This window comes from Canis lupus, chromosome 23, assembly GCF_011100685.1.
Source record: "Canis lupus familiaris isolate Mischka breed German Shepherd chromosome 23, alternate assembly UU_Cfam_GSD_1.0, whole genome shotgun sequence".
NCBI classification, from domain to species: Eukaryota; Metazoa; Chordata; class Mammalia; order Carnivora; family Canidae; genus Canis; species Canis lupus.
In genome coordinates, this window is record NC_049244.1 from 35,518,464 (window position 1) to 35,539,384 (window position 20,921).

A 20,921-nucleotide genomic window follows, 5' to 3' on the forward strand; every position below is an offset into this window, starting at 1 on the left:
GCTGGTGAAAGAATAAATTGATTCAATCTCTTTCAAACAGTATTGCATCGAAAATTCCATTACTAAGTAAGTATATATCCTTGAAAAACATTTTTCTTTAAGTTTTTTTTTTAACTATTTATTTATTCATGAAAGACGAGAGAGAGAGAGAGGCAGATACAAAGGCAGAGGGAAAAGCAGGCTCCATGCAGGGAACCTGATGTAGGACTCGATCCTGGAACTGCGGGATCACACCTGAGCCAAAGGCAGATGCCCAACCGCTGAGCCACCCAGGCATCCCAGAAAAACTCTTAATCAATGATGTCACACATACATGTTCAATGTGGATTTTTTCATATCTGAAAACTAGATACAACCTAAATGTACATTAATAGGGCAGCCACGGTGGCGCAGCAGTTTAGCACTGCCTGCAGCCCAGGGTGTGATCCTGGAGACCCGGGATCAAGTCCCACGTCGGGCTCCCTGCATGGGGCCTGCTTCTCCCTCTGCCTGTGTCTCTGCCTCTCTCTCTCTCTGTCTCTCATGAATAAATAAATAAAATCTTTTTAAAAAATTAAAAAAAATAAATGTACATTAATAGAATGCATCAGTAAGTTGTACTGAATATTTTACAATATGTAAAACTAACATAATACAGCTATAGACATCACCATGAATGAACCTTACAAAGTTGAGGGAAAAAAGAATATATACAATATGATTCCACTTACTTAAGTATATATACAATGCTAAATACTTTTCTGAGATATACAAATAGATGGTAAAGCTATAAAGAAAAACAAGGTTGGGCGCCTGGGTGTCTCAGTCAGCTAGGCATCCAACCAACTCTTGATTTTGGCTCATGTCATAATCTCAGGGTTGTGAGATTGAGCCCCACATGGGAAGCTGTGCTGGGCATGGAGCCTCCTTAAGATTTTCTCCTATCTCTGTGCCCCTTCCTGCCAGAAGAAAGAAAAGCAAGGAAATAACAAAATATTCATCTAAGTGTAGCTTAGAGAAGGGAGAAAAATATGACAGAGTAAGAAAGGACTGGACTCATTATGCACAGGTTTTTTTTTTTTTTTACTGTTCTTTAAATTATAAATTTCAGTTTTCATGTGATCTTCTGTATATATGCTAAATTTCACACTTTTTAACAGCCTTAAAAGCAATAACTATGTAAAACTCATAGGCACTACTTGGCATGGAGAATCCATTTGATGGGAACCTATTCCCCACTTCGCTCTGTGACCTCCATGTTGGTGATAACTAAAGCCAAGTTCCAGGTTTCTCCTGTCACCTGCAGTTGCTTCTCTAGCACTGCTCCAACCTAAGAATCTTGACCATCTCATGCCCTTACTGCTTCTCCTTATAACCTTTGTCTTTACCTATAGATTCTGAAAGGAACGGACATAAGCAGCTAAAGCAAGGGGTTAGGATTCTATTAAACTTTATTCCTGCTACCCTTGCTCTAGATAGTGAGTTCCTGACCAACAGGGACAGGCTCTTTTATCTTTCAGGTTCTGTACAAGACATGATACAAGATATGAGTGAATATCTGTTAAATGATGAATAAATAAATATAAACATTATAGAGTTAAGCTACTACCTAAATATAAGACTAAAGTTTAAAATCAGGCTGGTGCAGGGGCACCTGGGTAGCTCAGATGGTTGAAGAGTCCAATTCTTGATTTCAGCTCTGGTCATGATCTCTGGGATCCAGCCCCATGATGGATTCTGCACTCAGCAGAGTCTGCTTGAGATTCTCTCTCATTCTCCCCCTCCCCAACCCTCCCTCCTCTACTTGCCCACAGGTGCTCACACTCTTTTTTTTAAAATTGATTGATTGATTGATTATTTATTTATTTATTTATGAGAGAGCAAGCAGAGGGAGGGGCAGAGGGAGGGAGAAACAGACAACTCATCAAGCAAGGAGCCTGATGCAGGGCTAGATCCCAGGACAATGGGATCTTGATCTGAGCCAAAGTCAGATGCTTAACCAACTAAGCCACCCAGGTGCCCCAAATCTTCAAAAAAAAAAAAAAGATTTCAAAAACAAAATCAGACTGGTACTTATTCATATTCCCCAGGCCTCTTCATAGCACTGTTTTTTTTAATTGAAATATAGTTGATATACAATGTAATATTAATTTTAGGCATTCGACATAGTAATTCAACAATTCTATAGCCCCTTCACAGTTTTATAGAAGACTCTAGGGGTGTCTGAGTGGCGCAATTAAGTGTCCGTCTTTGGCTCAGGTCATAATCCTGGGGTCTTAGGATCAAAACCTCACATCAGGCTCCCTGCTCTGCAGGGAATCTACTTCTCCCTCTCCCTCTACCCTACACGCACATGCTCTCTCTCACACAAGTAAATAAATAAAATCTTTTTTAAAAAATAAAATAAATAAGACTCTTGGCTGCTCAGGAACAGCAGAAAGATACCGCCAAAGTTGTTTTATAATTTCTGCCCACAAAAATAGTGAATTTATATTTACAGTCTGTATATAATAATCTCTAGTCATTAATAACTGTTAAAACTCAATTTTAAAAACTAAATAAAAAATTAAGATCCTTTTAGAAAGTAACATAAATTACTATTTTTTATAAATTTTCACTTATTGGGCACTCTGGGTGGCTCAGCAGTTTAGCGCCGCCTTCAGCCCAGGGCCTGATCCTGGAGACCCGGGATCGAGTCCCACATCGGGCTCCCTGCATGGAGCCTGCTTCCCTCTCTGCCTGTGTCTCTGCCTCTCTCTCTCTCTCTCTCTCTCTCATGAATAAATAAAATCTTTAAAAAATTTTTTTTCACTTATTTATTTTTAAGCAATCTCTTCACCCAACGTGGGGCTCAAATTCATGACCCTGAGATATTAAGAGGGATATGCTCCTCCAACTGAGCAAGCCAGGCACTCCACATAAATTATTTTCTATTTCAGTTTTAACTATTATACTATTTATTAAATTATACTTAAAATGTGCTCTGAGTTATGCATTAAAATTAATTCTACACATAAACAAAACAATGACATTTAATAACATATGTGACATAAGAGCATGCTCTTACATTGGAAAACTATTGAGATCAACAAGGCAGCCATTTATATTGCCCTTTATATACTACTTCCTCTGTCATGTGGCAGTCAAAAGGCTAAGTAAGATACTTGCAGCAAAGAAAACAGTTTTGAAAGGTCATGCTACACAGATAGCCAGAATTTCTTTCACAATATCCTCACTGTCTATGGTAGACTATATGACAATCTGACCACAGTTATTTTCTGAGTAAAAGCAAAAACCATGTTATCAAAGGACCAGAAACAGTCGGCACTCAACAATATGATCTTTATGAACATTTTTTCTAACTTGCATAAACATTCAATACATATTAAAGAAAAAGAACCCTGAGGCAAAGACAAGAACTAGAGGAAGAAGAACTAGTGAAGACCGGAAAGCAAGTTTAAACCATTCAATTTATTCAGTGTTCATGTAATATGATAAGAAGCTTCTCCAGTAAGCTTTTTGAAAATAAAACACATCATTTACCAACAAAAAGCATAATAATTATAACAATACTGAAGACAATGAATATGATCTACTTCAAAATTTTCAAATCCTAATGATAATTATAAACAAGATGCAAAAATTTCAAAAACCTCTGCAGGAGCTATAATCCCATCAGTAATTTTTTTTTTAAGATTTATTTATTTATTCATTCAGAGAGAGCGAAGAGAGAGGCAGAGACACAGGCAGAGGGAGAAGCAGGCTCCATGGAGGAATCCCGATGTGGGACTTGATCCTGAGTCTCCAGGATCACACCCCGGGCTGCAGGCGGCGCTAAACCGCTATGCCACCGGGGCTGCCCCCATCAGTATTTTTCCCTTAATAATTCTTCTTGGTCTATCATCCATGTGAACAAATAATACTTTCCCTGAATTGTTATACAATGTGTTAGTTAACAGCAAGATGAAAACTTCCCCTACCTCCTTATAAAATTTCCAGTCTCAGAAGTTTACAAATGTACTCGGGGGGGGGGGGGGGGGGGGGGGGGCATCATTCTAGCTCATTTAATGATCTTGTCCTATCCTGGGAAATCATAGTTATGCCTTCCTAAATCAAAACACATAACTTTCTCCTGTGCCAAGTGAAGGCACTAGTATATCAGATGTCACAGTCAAGTTACATAGACACAATATCACTAAGTTTCTGGCAAACATATTCTTTTTAAGTCTCTAAAATTTTAATTCCTGTAAGGCTCTCTCACTAAAATTTAACTACAACACAACTTTCTTCACCAGTTCTGATCTTATAGCAGAGCATGGGGATTTGTGTTACTTCTATAACTACTAAAAACAATCTCTAGTATACACTCTTTTAAGAAAACACACAAATTTAAAACATTCCACTACTCAAAACCAAGGATACACTACAAATTGTAATCCTGTATATTCGTGGTGGGAAGATAAAATGGTGCAACCACTGTAGAAGAAATATGGCAGTTCCTCAAAAATCTAAACACAGACTTATATTTAATCCAACGACTCCACTTCTGGGTATATACCCAAAAGAATTAAACACAGGGGAGCACCGGGTGGCTCAATCTGTTAAGCATCCACCCCTTAATTTTGGCTCTGGTTGTGATCTCAGTCATGAGATCAAGCCTGGCATCAAGTTCTGCCCTCAACAGAGAGTCTGCTTCTCTCCACCACCACCCCTTACCACTTGTGCTAAGATAAATAAATCTGTAAAAAATAAAAATGAATAAAAGCAAGGACTCGGGCAGCCCGGATGGCTCAGCGGTTTGGCGTTGCCTTCAGTCAAGGGTGTGATCCTGGAGACCTGGGATCAAGTCCTACATCAGGCTCTCTGCATGGAGCCTGCTTGTCCCTCTGCCTGTGTCTCTGACTCTGTGTGTCTGTGTGTCTATTTATATATAAATAAAATCTTAAAAAAAAAAAAAAAAGCAAGGACTCACATAGATATTTGTATACCCAAGTACAAGTAACATTACTACAGTAGCCAAAAGATTTTTTTTAAAAAATTCAACCAATAAATGGGATAAACAAAATGTGGTATATGCATACAATGGAATATTTATCTAGCCTTTAAAAAGGATACAGTGACACATGCTACAACATGGATGAACCTTGAGGATGTTAAGGTATTTGAAATAAACCAGCCACAAAAGGACAAATATTGTTTGATTCCACTTACATGAAATATCTAGAAGAGACAAATTCATAGAGACAGATAGTAGTATAATGATCCTAAGAGATTGGGGTGAATTACTCTTTACTGGATACAGTTTCAGTCTGGGATGGCAAAAAGGCCCTGGAAATGTATACAAGTGATGGTTGCATAACACTGTGAATGTATTTAATGCCAGCAAATTGTACACTTAAAATCAATTAAAATGCTCAACTTTATTACGTATATTTTACAATTAAAAACAAACTAAATCAGGGCAGCCCCGGTGGCCCAGCGGTTTGGCTCTGCCTTCAGCCCAGGGCGTGATCCTGGAGACCCGGGATCGAGTCTCACGTCAGGCTCCCTGCATGAAGCCTGCTTCTCCCTCTGCCTGTGTCTCTGTCTCTGCCTCTCTCTCTCTCTCTCTCTCTGTGTGTGTTTCTCGTGAATAAATAAATAAAATCTTTAAAACAAAAAACTAAATCCAAATAAACTTACTCATCAAGAACTAAAAGCTGTCCATGCCTCTAACTTATCGTCTTCTATTCTTCCTAGCTTCCTGTTGTACTAAAAAAATCTGTTTTTTGGGATCCCTGGGTGGCGCAGCAGTTTACAGCCAGCCTTCGGCCGAGGGTGTGATCCTGGAGTCCCGGGATCGGGTCCCACATCGGGCTCTCCCTCTGCCTGTGTCTCTGCCTCTCTCTCTTTCTCTGTGTCTCTCTTGAATAAATAAAATCTTAAAAAAAAAATCTGTTTTATTAATGCACCCCTTCTATCACCAGCACTTTCATATACTCCAAACATCTGGCCTCACCTTTCATTAGCCACAAGTTACACCTCTCAGCTACATCTTTGCCTTTCACTCCTCCTACATCCTCATCTCTCTATCTACACTGCCATCACCACTCAAAAGAAGATGCAAAGGCTCAACACTGGTTTACAACTGGTCTACAACTTGACTAAAGCTTCCTCTCCCTTCACAACGTCAGCTTCCACTACCTCCTCTCTCACTGACCCCATTCAGGCCACACTGGCCCTCTTACTGCTCCAAGAACACATCAAGCACAGTCCAGTCTCAGAGCCTTTGTATTTGGGTAACTTCAGCCTGGAATGCTGCTCCCCATAACCCTAACCCAAGTATCTACCAGTCCTACTCCCTTACTTTCTTTAGAGTTGTCAGCTAAACTGTCACCTAATCAGAGAATTCTTCCCTAATCACCCCTCATGAAGTAGTAATCTTTATCTCAATATCCTCATCAATATCTACTTTTCCTGGGCAGCCCCGGTGGCGCAGCAGTTTAGCGCCCCCTGCAGCCCAAGGCGTGATCCTGGAGACCCTGGATAGAGTCCCACCTCGGGCTCTCTGCGTGGAACCTGCTTCTCCCTCTGCCTATGTCTCTGCCTCTCTCTCTGTGTCTCTCTCTGTGTCTCTATGAATAAACAAATAAAATCTTTAAAAAATATATATATCTACTTTTCTCTAATATATTTTTCTTAATAAAGTAGTCATCACCACCCAACACAGTATATACTAACTTATTATAATTCCATCCTCATGAGAATATCCATTCCATGGGAAAGGGATGTCTGTTTTTGTTCAGTGTTGTAACCCTAGAAGCTAGCACAGTTCTTGATATATTAGTAGATGCTCAATAAATATATATTGACTCAATCATGGCCTCCAGTCCCTTAATATATTCCCTTTCACCAAGCTTGAATCCTATAGATAATTATTTCAACCATTAATGTCAAATTTCTCATTTCCATCTAAATGGTTAGACAAGCTAAATTTATACTGCCTGCCAGGTCATGCTATCTTTTTTTTTTTTTTAAGATTTTACTTATTTATTTATTAATGAGAGATACAGAGAGAGAGGCAGAGACACAGGCAGAAACACAGGCAGAAAGAGAGGCAGAGAGAGAGAAGTTCTCCATGCAGGGAGTCTGAAGTGGGACTATATCCCGGGTCTCCAGGATCATGCCCTTGGCCCAAGGGAGGCACCAAACTGCTGAGCCACCCAGGCATCCGTATGCTAGTTTATCTTAAACTAACCTTTCACTGATTACTCAGCAATCCTTTCTTTTTCTATCCTGGTGATCATATTAAGTTTCTCCATCATCATCTCTGGCTTAGTCAGTTCTAGCCAACAGCTGCTTATCTGACCCTCCTGTTTCCCCTTTACCCCCATAATTCATATTTAATAAAGTAGCCAGGGAAATCATTAAAGCATGTAACATATCATGACACTTTTCTGCTTAAAACCTTCCTTAGTGGCTGGGTGGCTCAGTGGTTGGGGGTCTGCCTTTCAAGCTCAGGGCATGGTCCGGGAGTGCCAGGATCAGATCCCACATCGGGCTCCCCTCGAGGAGTCTGCTTCTCCCTATGCCTGTGTCTCTGCCTCTCTCTGTGTGTGTCTCTCATGAACAAATAAATAAAATCTTTAAAAAAAAAAAAAAAGAAAAGAAAAAAACCTTCCTTAAAAAATTTCTTGAGTCTAGACTCCTTACCATGGCCATAGAGACCAACATGGTCCAGCTATACTTCCTTCAACTTCATCTCATGACACTACGGCCCTCTTCCATTCTGTTCCAGAGTATGAGACTTCTTTCTGTTCCTCAAATACAACAAAAGCTTGTTTTCACTTTGAGGTTTTTACTTTAGCTTAATTTTCAAGTGACTGAATTTTTGTTTTTCACATCTTACCTTAATGTCACCTCCTCAGAAGTAACCACCCAACCACTCTACCAATTGCCTAGTTTTATTTTTTTTTAAAGATTCTGAAAGAAAGGAGAAAGCATGAAAAAGATCACAAGCAGGAGGTCGGAGTAGGAGAAACAGACTCCCCACTGAGCAGGGAACCCAATTTAAGACTTGATCCCAGGACTCTGGGATCATGACCTGAACTGAAAGGCAGACACATAACCAACTGAGTCACCCAGGTGCCCCCAACTGCCTTGTTTTACAATTCTCTTCATTATCGCATAATTTCGTATTTTTCTGGTTCACGTTAACAATTGGCTCCATGAGAACAGATCTTATCTACAAGAATGCCTGGCACAAAGCAGATGTTTAATAAATATTCGATGAAACTGGTGATTACAATGTTTCCCGTAAATATTTTCTTCTCCCAGGATGCCAACAACCCTACTAATTAATTATATGCCTAGCAGATAACCTCAAACTCTACCTTATTGAAAAAGTAAGGAATTATACAGTTTTCTTCCACTTTGCCTAAAAATTCCTTGATTTGTTTTCTTCCATTCGTGTGGTTTCTAAGCAGAAATAGATACTCTTCCATAAGAGTTAAGCCATATCCTTGGTCTCAAACCTTTCTACTTCCTCTTGGCAATTAAACAAATACTTAAATTACTTATATATATAACCACTCTAATGGATCATTCCCCTTTACCTAAAATACTGAGGTGTTAATGCAAAAATATCTATGTGGCTTAGTCATCAATAACTGCACACATTTCTTGAAAAGTTTTCAATTTTTTCTCCATGCTGTGTATTTTGTTAAGTAAATACTTAACCTCTTATAATTCATCCTAGTCTACTTAATTTGTTCTCTCAGTTATCAATAAACTTTTTTTTTAAAGAGAGAGAAAGGAAGGAAGGGGAAGGGAGGGAGAGACAGAATCGTAAACAGGCTCCATGCCCAACATGGAGCCTGACTTAGGGCTTGATCTCACAACCCTGAAATCATGACATGAGCTGAAATCAACAGTCACCCACTCGACTGACTGAGCCACTAGGTGCCCCGCAATAACTTCTTAATAGTTACATTCAATGATGCTTACCGTGGTATTAAAATCCTTAATCTTTCTATAGCATCTCATCCACTTAAAGAGCCTCTCCCTGGGGCATCCGGGTGGCTTGGTCAGTTAAGTGTCTGCCTTCAACTCAGGTCATGATCCCAGGATCCTGGGATCCAACCCCACATGGGGCTCCCTGCCCAGCAGAGGGACTGCTTCTCCCTCTCCCTCTGCTGCTCCTCCTGTTTGTGCCCTCCCTCCCTCTCTCTGTCAAATAATAAACTCTTTTAAAAATGTATAATAATAGGGATCCCTGGGTGGCGCAGCGGTTTGGCGCCTGCCTTTGGCCCGGGGCGCGGTCCTGGAGACCCGGGATCAAATCCCACGTCGGGCTCCCTGCATGGAGCCTGCTTCTCCCTCTGCCTGTGTCTCTGCCTCTCTGCCTCTCTGTCTCTCTCAGTGTGACTATCATGAATGAATAAATAAATAAAATCTTAAAAAAAAAAATGTATAATAGGGATCCCTGGGTGGCGCAGCAGTTTGGCGCCTGCCTTCGGCCCAGGGCGCGATCCTGGAGACCCAGGATCGAATCCCACGTCGGGCCCCCGGTGCATGGAGCCTGCTTCTCCCTCTGCCTGTGTCTCTGTCTCTCTCTCTCTCTCTCTGTGTGTGACTATCATAAAAAAAAAAAAAGAAATGTATAATAAAATAAATAATAAAGACTCTTGCCCTAAAATTCTTTACTATGTTTCAAAGAAAAACATCGCATGATTCTGGTTTCCTTCATACTCTTATTTTTCTTTTACTGATTCTTTTGAACAACAGCCACTCATTTACTATAGGCATTTCCTAAAGTCCTATGCTTTACATTTTTCTCTCTGCTAGGGCCCTGGAAATGTTACCGACTTTCACAACTGACACTCTATGTAAATTACCCCAAAATCTAAAAAAAAAAAAAAAAAACAAAATCTATTATCTCCAGGTCCTAAAGTATCTTTTGCTAATTTTCAGTCTCATATCTCCATAATTAAGGAGATATTCTAAAACTTCTACTTATAATTCAAAAATGTGTCTAACAGAATTCATCATGTTACAGTCTCACCCACCAGACCCGTAGGCTTTCCTCAGAGTTTCCTTACTTCTGTTCAGGGTACCATCATCCTTCAAGCCAATGAACTCAAAATGTTGGATTCGCTTGTGTGACTCCTTTCTTCCATGTTCTCTGTGAAATTATTTATGAAATCTCCCTTGTCAAATGAACTCAATCAAGTAGTCATTATTTCACTTCTGCAGCCCTGATCATAGCTGTAAACTAGCCAATTCATTTCATGAATATCTGTTAAACACTTAACTTGCCTGCAAGACTTAGAGGCCCAGTTTACCTGACAAGGTAAGCCTGGGCAGGTAATGTCTGTCCTTAACTATATAACATTGACCATGTAATTTATCAACAATGTTATTTATTATCCAAACCAGTAGATTTAAAAAAGCAAAAGAAGGCATTAAAAATAGTTGAACATCCAGGTGCACATAGCTGGCTCAGTCAATGGAACATGTGACTCTTGAACTGAAGGTTGTGACTTTGAGTTCCACTTTGGGTGTAGAGATTACTTTAAAAATATAAAATCTTAAAGAACATAGTTGGACATCCAGAGATGCGAGAATGGTTCAGTATCTGCAAATCAATGTGATGCACCACATTAACAAAATGAAGGATAAAAATCATATGAACATGTCAATAGATACAGAAAAAGTATCTGACAAAACTCTACATCTGTTCATGATAAAAATTCTCAACAAAGCAAATTTAGAGGAAACACATCTCAACATAATAAAAACCATATTTATGACAAACTCAAAGCTAACATCATACTGAATGGTGAAAAGCTCAAAGTTTTTCCTCTAAGATCAGGAACAAAACAAGGATATCCACCCTCAACACTTTTATTCAACACTAGAAGTCCCAGCCACAGCAATGAGACAAAAAATAATAAAAGTCATTTAAATTGGTAAGGAAAAAGTAAAACTGTCACTATTTGCAAATGACAAGGTACAATATATAGAAAATTTTTTTAAAACACTAAAGAGGGACGCCTGGGTGGCTCAGCGCTTGAGCGCCTGCCTTTAGCTCAAGGTGTGATCCTGGATTCCCAAGTTCGAATCCCACATCAGGCTCATTGCACGCAGCCTGCTTCTCTGTCTGCCTGTGTCTCTGCCCCGCCCCTCTCTCTCGCTCTCAAATAAATAAAGAAAATCTTTGAATAAATAAAATTTTTTTTAAAAATGCATTCCTTAAAAATATAAAATTAAATTAAAAAATAAAAACACTAAAGATTCCACCAAAAAAATTAGAACTAAAAAATTAAGTTGAAGGTACAAAACTAACAGAATCAGAAATCTGTTGTGGGCAGCCCAGGTGGCTTAGCGATTCAGTGCAGCCTTCAGCCCAGGGCCTGATCCTGGAGACCCAGGATCAAGTCCCACGTCAGGCTCCCTACATGGAGCCTGCTTGTCCCTCTGCCTGTGTCTCTCCCTCTCTCTTTCTCTGCGTCTCTCAGGAATAAATAAATAAAATCTTAAAAAAAAAAAAAAAAAAAAGAAAGAAAGAAATCTGTTGCATTTCTATATGAAATAATGAATTAACAGAAAGAGATATTAAGAAAATAATACCATTTAAAAGTGCATAAAAGAATGAAATACCTAGGAATAAATTTAGTCAAGGAAGTAAAAGACTACTCTGAAAACTATAAGGGACCGATGAAAGATACTGAAGGATAGGAAATGTGAGTGTCTCAGTCAGTTTAAGCGTCCAACTCCTGATCTCAGCTCAGGTCTCAACTCAGGATCAAGCCCTGCATTGGGTTCCATGACCAACTTTTTTAAAAAGTTTTAAAAAATAAACTTTTAAAAATAAAAAAAGAAAGAGACTAAAGACAACACAAATAAATGGGAAGGCATATCATGTTCATGGACTAGAATTAACATTGTTAAAATGTCCATACTACCCACAGCAATCTACAGATTCAATGCAATCCCTATTAAATACCAACAGTACTTTTCACAGAAATAGAACAAATAATCCTAACATTTGTATGGAACTACAAAAGACTCCTAACAGCCAAGGTAACCATGAGAAAGAACAAAATTGAAGTAACACAATTCCAGATTTCAAACTACACTACAAAGCTACAGTAATCAAAACAGCATAGTAATGGCACCAAAAAAAAAAAAAAAAAAAAGACCCAGAGATCAACAGAACAGAATAGAAAGCCAAGTAATAAACCCACACTTCTATGGTCAATCTACAACAAAAGACACAATACACAAAAGGGAAAAGGACAGTCTCTTTAATAAATGGTACTGGGAAATTGGACAGATACATACAAAAAAATGAAACTGGACCACTTTCTTATACCACATACAAAAATACACTCAAAATGGATTAAAGACCTAAATGTGAGACAGGAAAACATCGAACTCCCAGAATAAAACATAGGTAATAAATCCTTAGACATCAGCTATTTTTTAAATATTTTATTTATTTATTCATAAGAGACATAGAAAGAGAGAAGCAGAGACATAGGCAGAGGGAGAAGCAGCCTCCATGCAGGGGCCTGATGTGGGACTCAATCCCAGGAACCCTGGATCACACCGAGCCACAGGCAGTTGCTCAACTGCTGAGCCACCCAGGCGTCCCTAGACATCAGCTTTGACGGTATTTTTCTGGATTTGTCTTCCCAAGCAAAGGAAAGAAAAGCAAAAATAAATAGTTGGGAGTATGCCAAAATAAAAACCTTCTGCACAGCAAAGGAAACCAACAATAAAATGAGAGACAACTTAGAGAATGGCAGAAGATATTTACAAATTATATATCTGATAAGTAGTTAATATTCAAAATACCAAAGAATTTATACAAGTCAACACACAATTTATACAAGAAAACAATCTGATTTTTAAAATGGGCAGAAGTACTGAATAGACATTTTTCCAAAGACATACAGATGGCCAGACACATGAAAAGATGCTCAACATCACTGATCATCAAAGAAATGCAAATCAAAACTACAATTATCACTTCACACCAGCCAGAATGGATAGTTATCAAAAAGACAAGAAGTAACCAATGTTGGTGAGGGTGTAGAGAAAAGAGAATCCTCATGCAGTGTCAGTAGGAATGTAAATTAGTACAGCCACTCCGGAAAACAGAATGGAGGTTCCTCAAAAAATTAAAAACAGAAATAACATACAATCAGATTAATTTTACTTCCAGGATATTCACTCAAAGAAAACAAAAACTCTACTTCATAAAACATATGCACCCCTAAGTTTACTGCAGCATTATTTATAGGAGCCAAGATATAGAAGCAATCTAAGTTTACACTGATAGATGAATGGATAAAGATGTGTGCGCACGCACACAGACACACACACACATATACATACAATGCAATACTACTCAGCCATAAAAAAAAAGTGAAATCTTGCCATTCATGACAATATGCACAGACCTAGAGGGTGATATGTCAAAGACAAACACCATATGATTTCACTTATATGTGGAATCTAAAAACAAAAGAAGCAAATAAACAAAAAAACAGACCCCTAAGTATAAAACAAACTGGTGGTGGCCAGAGGGGAGGATGGTGGCAGGGTGCATGCAACTCTTACTCTTGGGTTTGTGAGTTCAAGCCCCATGATGGGCATAGAGAATATTTACAGTAAAATATAACAAAGATTCTAAACAGATAAAAACTAAGTCATGGGGATAAAAAAGTACAGTGCAAAAATAAGTTCTGTGATTACAGAATGCTACATGCCAATTATATCTCAATAAAGCTGGGGGAAAAGTTTGGCATTAACTGATCTACAAAAGGCTTACACCAGGATATATGGTCATGCTGACTGTAAATTCAGTACTTAGGAAAATGACTGCTCCATCCTAAATACATTCTACCTATTGATTCAATAAATGAATGAGTTGAAATACTCACTTTATCACCTTCTCTTCACTCTTTATTTTATTGCAAGCTTATTTTCAGCCAGAAACACTGTGTAGAAAGAGGCCAGCTATGACCTCCTACCAACTCCAAAAAAGCTTCAAAAAGCTTCAGTTTTCAATTAACCTCTCTAAAAAGCTTTCAACAATACTGACCCCTTCTCTCTCCTTCATGAAGCTCTGTTAACAATGGGGTAAACATAATCCTAAATATCAGACTATTTTAAAACAAGGCCTAGGATTTCTATCCCCCAACACAGAGATTAACTAAAAGATTAAGAATCTAAAGGTGCCTGGCTGGTTCAGTCAAGAGCATGCAACTCTTGATCTCAGAGTTATTAGTTCAAACCCCACCGTGAGGGTAAGGATTACCTAAGGTAAAATATTAAAAAAAAAATTAAAAAAAAGATTTAAAATCTAACCAATATTCACATTTTCCTTCTATATTTAACTTCTGGAAAATCAGTGTAAATAAAGATACAAAATCGGATACTTACCTCAAAATGACAGCCCCCATTTCAGTCTTTTAAGATGACAGATGATGTCATTACTTATTTTTTAAACTGAAGTTTTCATGGAAGACTTTCAAATTAGAAGATACACTACAAGAAAGGGTGAAGAAAGGTATTAACACCTAAATGAACTAAATTAAAAATAAAATTTTATTACTTGTATGACATTTGATTGCTTATAACTATTTCTAAATATGGGGAAAACATAAAAAACATATGAACTAGGCAGCCCAGGTGGCTCAGCGGTTTAGCGCCGCCTTCGGCCCAGGGTGTGATCCTGGGGACCTTGGATCGAGTCCCACATCAGGCTCCCAGCATGGAGCCTGCTTCTCCCTCTGCCTGTGTCTCTCTCTCTCTCTCTCTCTCTCTCTCTGTCTCTCATGAATAAATAAAATCTTTAAAAAAAAAAGACCTTTTAACTACAATATTAAAATTGTAGAACATTAGAGCGAGAAGGGACCTAAAATGGATGTCCTATACAACTATCAAAATTCTCTCATTTTATCACCTCTTTCTTGAAAACTCTTTTCTGTAACATAGTAATTTTCTTTTTTTTTTTTTATTTAAAGATTTTATTTATTCATTCATAGAGACACAGAGAGAGAGAGGCAGAGACCCAGGCAGAGGGAGAAGCAGGCATCATACAGAGAGCCTGACTTGGGACTCGATCCCGCGGGGGGGGGGGGGGGGGGGCTCCAGGATCATGCCCTGGGCTGCAGGCGGCGCTAAACCGCTGCGCCACAAGGGCTGCCCCTAATTTTCTTTCTACTTCTCAAACTATTTCTCCATCTACATCATAAGCTGTTAACTATGGATATTTCATTTTCCCCCTTTCTTGTTTATTTTTTTAAAGATTTTATTTATTTATTCATGAGAGACACAGAGAAGAAGGCAGAGACACAGACAGAGGGAAAGCAGGCTCTCCATGGGGAGCCTGATGCAGGACTCGATCCTGGGACCCCAGGATCACTACCTAAGCCAAAGGCAGATGCTCAACCACCGACCCACCCAGATGCCTCTTCTTTAATATCTGAAACACACAAAATATATGGAAAGACGCATGCAAAGATGAACACTATAGATCATCCCACAGAAGAACATCAATATTACATCTACCTATGTGCTCCTCTCCTCCCAATCTTTATCCTAAATATTTACTATTACATTACTGTTTAAAGCAAAACCTTGTCACATATGTATATATCCCTAAACAATGCTGTGTTTAGGTTTGTTATCCCTGGCTCCCTTTTACAGCTTTATAAATTCATACGCTGAATTTTGTCATTCAAATATTTTTCTAAGCTTTGTCCATGTCACTTTCTTTTTTAAGATTTTATTTATTTATTTGACACAGAGAGAGAGCGCACAAGCAAGGAGAGCAGGAGAGGAAGAAGCAGGCTCCTTGCTGAGCAGGGAACCCGATATGGGGCTTGATCCTAGGATCCTGAGATCATGACCTGAGCAGAAGGCAAATGCTTAACTGATTGAGCCATGTAGGCACCCCATCCATGTTACTTTTTAATTGTTACATTTTAATTGTATTTCATTATATAAATATGCCACAATATATTCACCTATTCCGTTTTCAGGCATTTGGATTGTTTAAAGTTCTTTGCTTTTATCAACATTATTATATAAATCTCAAAAAAAAAATCTCCAGGTACACATGAACACTGATTTCTTTAGAGTATGTTGTAAACCTAGAAGTGGAATTGTTGGGTTATAGGACATGTAAACACCCAATTTTACCAAAAATGCCAATTTGACTTCCAACTGTATCACTCTACCAACTCACCAGCAGTATGTAAACTGATGACACAATCCTCTCCAATACTTGGTAAAGTGAGATTTCTTAATTTGTGGAAATACAGAACATAATACCATGATTTCAATTTGTATTATTACCTGATTAGGTTGAAGACCTTTTCACATGTTTATTAATTATCTATGTTCCTTTCCACATCCCTTTGTTCTGTTCTGGCCATTTTTATTGGGTAGTCTTTTTCTCATTACTTACTAGGCTTAATATATTCACAACCAGGACTGGCTACATAATTTGCAGGCCCAGTGCAAAATTAAAAAGCAGGGCCATGAAATGCTGAGTGGCTCAGTCGGTTATGTCTGACTTCAGCTCAGGTTGTGATCTTGGGGTCCTAGGATTGAGCCTCATGTCAGACTCTGTGCTGGGTGGGGAGTCCCCTTGTTCGTCCCCCCTCCCTTTGCCCTTCCTCCTATTAATGCTCTGTCTTTCAAAATAATAAATAAAATTAAAAAAAATAAAAGTAGGGCCAATATTTAAAAATTAAGAATTTTAAGAATGATAGTTTAGCATGAAAGTAAGTATGGGGCCCTGTGTGACCAGATTGTATGTACATCCATGAAGGCAGCCCTATTCAGGACACTAATTCTATATTATATATAAAATAATTTTTTCCAAATGTGCAACAATTTTTTTCCAAATTTAGTTTATCTTTTCATTTTTCTATGGTGTCTTTATTTTTTTAATTTGTTTTTAAGTAGGCTCCACACCAGTGTGGAACCCAACATGGGGCTTGAACTCACAACTCTGAGATCAAGACCTGAGCTGAGATCAAGAGTCAACGTTTACCCAAGTGAGCCATCCAGGGCTCCTATGGTATCTTTGGATGAAGATTAATTTTAATGTCAAAACTATCAATCTTTTTTTAAGTTGACCCTTCGGTCTCATTGGGAAAATCCTAGTCTTCACACAGTTTGATGGCTTTGCTTTCTCATAAGAATCCTAAAAAATGGGTGCTTTCCAATGATCAGTGAGCTCACAGCCCTCTCTTCTCATCCATAATGTCCCATTCTTCACTAATAAAATCTTAAAGGACTTTATGTCCTTTATTGATAGCAGCATCCTAATCACATCATTTAATTCACTTCTAGGCAAGCCCACTCAAATTGGATTAGAGCTTGTGCTACACACCAAGTTTAGAACTATTATTTATATGTTGTAGTACTCCAAGTCAGAAATTTTCATAAAAACTCCAAACATCTGATTAGAACATTTTACATTTAAATATTTAAAAGAAGGAAGAAAAAACTTACAAATCTTCGAGTTTCATAAAATTAGGAATTAAAGAAAGGAGAGGGATCCCTGGGTGGCGCAGGGGTTTGGCGCCTGCCTTTGGCCCAGGGCGCGATCCTGGAGACCCGGGATCGAATCCCACATCGGGCTTCCGGTGCATGGAGCCTGCTTCTCCCTCTGCCTGTGTCTCTGCCTCTCTCTCTTTCTCTCTCTGTGACTATCATAAATAAATAAACATTTTAAAAAAAAAATTAAAGAAAGGAGAGTATAAATGTTGCTATAAAGGTCGAAAATTTTTTTTCATTTTGTATCTTCAAAAAAAGACTGCCAGGAAGGAAGTAATTTTTTTTTTTTAAAGATTTTATTTATTTATTCATGAGAATAAATGTCAGCTGTGAGCCTGACGTGGGACTAGATCCTGGGGCTCCAGGATCAGGCCCTGGGCTGAAGGCAGCGCTAAACCGCTGAGCCACCTGGGCTGCCCCAAAGGAAGTAATTTAATTCTAGTGTTGGTTTCTTTGTTTTTGCAATAAGGTCAATAAGAATGTTATAAAACAGACTTTAGACTATATTAAAATATACCAAACTGCTTACTTTTCCAAAAGGAAGGGAATCAGTCAACTCAGAAATAACCACAATTTGCTGGTGCAGGATGTTGACAGTCAGGGAGGCTTTGCGTGTGGGTAGGGGCAGGGATATATGGGAATTCTCTACTTCCTACTCAATTTTACTGTGAACCTAAAACTGCTCTAAAAATGATGTCTATTTAAAAGGTGAAAAGGGACGCCTGGGTGGCTCAGTCAGTTAACTGAACAACTCCTGATTTCAGCTCAGGTCATGACCTCAGGGTCATGAGTTTCAAGCCCCCATTGAGCTCTGTACTCAGATGGGAGTCTGCTTGAGATTCTCTCCCTCTGCCCCTCCACCCATTCACACATGGGCTCTCTTTAAATACATAAACAAAATCTTAAAGAAAAAAAAAAGGTAGAAAAAGAAATGTATCAATTACCAACAAAAAAATAATCAATTTGACACAATATAGGCTAATAAATGTTAAGTATACTGCTTACTCTTCTTGAACAGTTAACAAAATTACTCTGATGTTCAAGCACACAATTCAATAAACGTCACTCGTAAAATTCTTAGTAAAGCTTTAGGTGAAAACAATGTTATTAATAACCTTTGCATGAAGATCCACTCACAGCTTTATTATGAAAAGAAAGGGAAAAGTTCTGTACAAACAATAAATACCCATTAAACTTTAAAAAGATGGGTAGAGAGGATTTCAAAAACTTATCCAAGCACTGAGAATAGCATATAACCAAACCAAAACCCCTACGCAGTCTATCTCTAGTCCTTGTTCAAGTAAAAGCACTTTTCTACAAAAACATAAACAAGGGATCCCTGGGTGGCGCAGCGGTTTGGCGCCTGCCTTTGGCCCAGGGCGCGATCCTGGAGACCTGGGATCGAGTCCCACGTCGGGCTCCCGGTGCATGGAGCCTGTTTCTCCCTCTGCCTGTGTTTCTGCCCCTCTCTCTCTCTGTGTGACTATCATAAATAAATAAAAATTTAAAAAAATAAAAATAAAAAATAAAAAAAAACATAAACAAAATACTATGCCCCAATCATGCAAGTTACATTATAATTTAAAAGTTGGCTAAACTATTCTATTTTTTTGGGGATCCCTGGGTGGCTCAGTGGTTTGGCGCCTGCCTTTGGCCCAGGGCGCAATCCTGGAGACCCGGGATCGAGTCCCACGTCAGGCTCCTGGTGCATGGAGCCTGCTTCTCCCTCTGCCTATGTCTCTGCCTCTCTCTCTCTCTCTCTCTCTCTGTCTCTGTGACTATCATAAATAAATAAAAATTTTAAAAAAAAAAGAATTCTTTAAAAAAAAAAAAAACTATTCTATTTTTTTAAAAAAAATGATTTCAACCTCCCAACCTCCACCCACAAGTAAGCTAGCAAAAACAGGTAAACTCAAAAATCACTTCATGTATAAGTACTCATCTCTCTCTTCTTCCTCTTCCTCCTGAACTCAAAGTACTCCTCACATGTTACCACAAGGTCCTAGGTCTAAATTAAAGGATAAAGTAATGTAATTTGCACTACATTTTTTTTTTTTACAAAATGCAATTAGAAGAGTCAAAAATATTCTTTGATAGCTAGTACCCAAGAAAGAACCAGACTAAGATTGCTAGTATAAGAGCATTTGTCTGTTTTTATTTCTTTTTGTTTAACAAATGGAGATTATATATTCTGGGGTTTTTTAAATAAGGTTTTCAAAAAACCAAGAGAGCCAACAAGCATAGGGGAAAAAATGGACATTCTCATTAGGGAATAAACATAAAAACTAAAACCACAATAAGATACCACCGTGTGACCACCAAAATAGGTAAACTTTAAAGAAACTAAGGGCCTGCTGAGGATGTGGAGCAATGGAAATTCACATACCTTATAACATAGGAATTTCACACTAGACATAGGTAGGCTGTGTACACATTTCACCAAAAGATATTTGCTAGAATGATAAATAAATAAAACTACACGTAGACACCATTTTCCACAAATCCCTGCTTCCCAAGGTACTTTCTAAAGATTTAGGGGATCCCTGGGTGGCTCAGCGGTGTAGCCCCTTGCTTTAGACTCAGGGCGTGATCCTAGAGTCCCAGGATCGAGTCCCACATCAGGCTCCCTGCATGGAGCCTGCTTCTCCCTCTGTGTGTGTCTCTACTCTCTCTCTCTCTCTCTCTCTCTCTCTCTCTCTCTCTCCTCTCTCCCCCCCCACCCCGTGTGTATCTCTCATGAATAAATAAAATCTTTTAAAAAATAAATAAAATAAAGATTTATTTATCTTAGAGAGAGAGTATACACAAGTGCACACGCTCAGGAGGGAAGAGTACAGGGAGAGGGAGAAAGAAGTACAAACCAACTGGGTGCTGAGCATGGAGCCTGGCATGGAACTCAATCCCAGAACCCTGAGATCACCACCTGAGCCAAAAACAAGAGTCTGATGCTCAACCAATTGTGTCACCCAAGCACCCCACCAAGGTACGTTCTTGGCAAGGTTGTGAAGAAATGCCTAATATTGGGGTGCCCGCATGGGTTAGTCAGTTAAGTGACTTCCTTTGGCTCAGATCATGGTCATGCTCTCTCTCTCTCTCTCAAATAAATAAAATCTTAAAATTAAAAAAAAAAGCCTATTATCCACCATAACAACAAAATGTAATTATGTGAATTTTGTGAAAGATGTAATAACTAGCCTTATTGTGTTATACTATATATATACATGCATCAAAACATCACATTATACACCTTAAACTTACACAATCTTGCATGTTAATTAAATCTGAATACAGGTCAGCCCGGGTGGCCCAGCGGTTTAGCGCTGCCTTCGGCACCAGGGCATGATCCTAGGGACCCGGGATCGAGTCCCATGTCAGGC

General features: G+C 38.7%; 1 protein-coding gene across 2 annotated transcripts in view; it reads right to left on the reverse strand.

Moving 5' to 3' along the window:
* Nucleotides 1-20,921, reverse strand: part of PIK3CB (phosphatidylinositol-4,5-bisphosphate 3-kinase catalytic subunit beta) — a 205,873-nt gene that overhangs the window by 146,490 nt on the left and 38,462 nt on the right. For both annotated transcript variants that reach the window (XM_038571022.1, XM_038571021.1), the window contains one exon: nt 14,413-14,517. The gene's annotated coding sequence lies outside the window, so the exon portion shown is untranslated. The remainder of the gene's footprint in view (nt 1-14,412; nt 14,518-20,921) is intronic.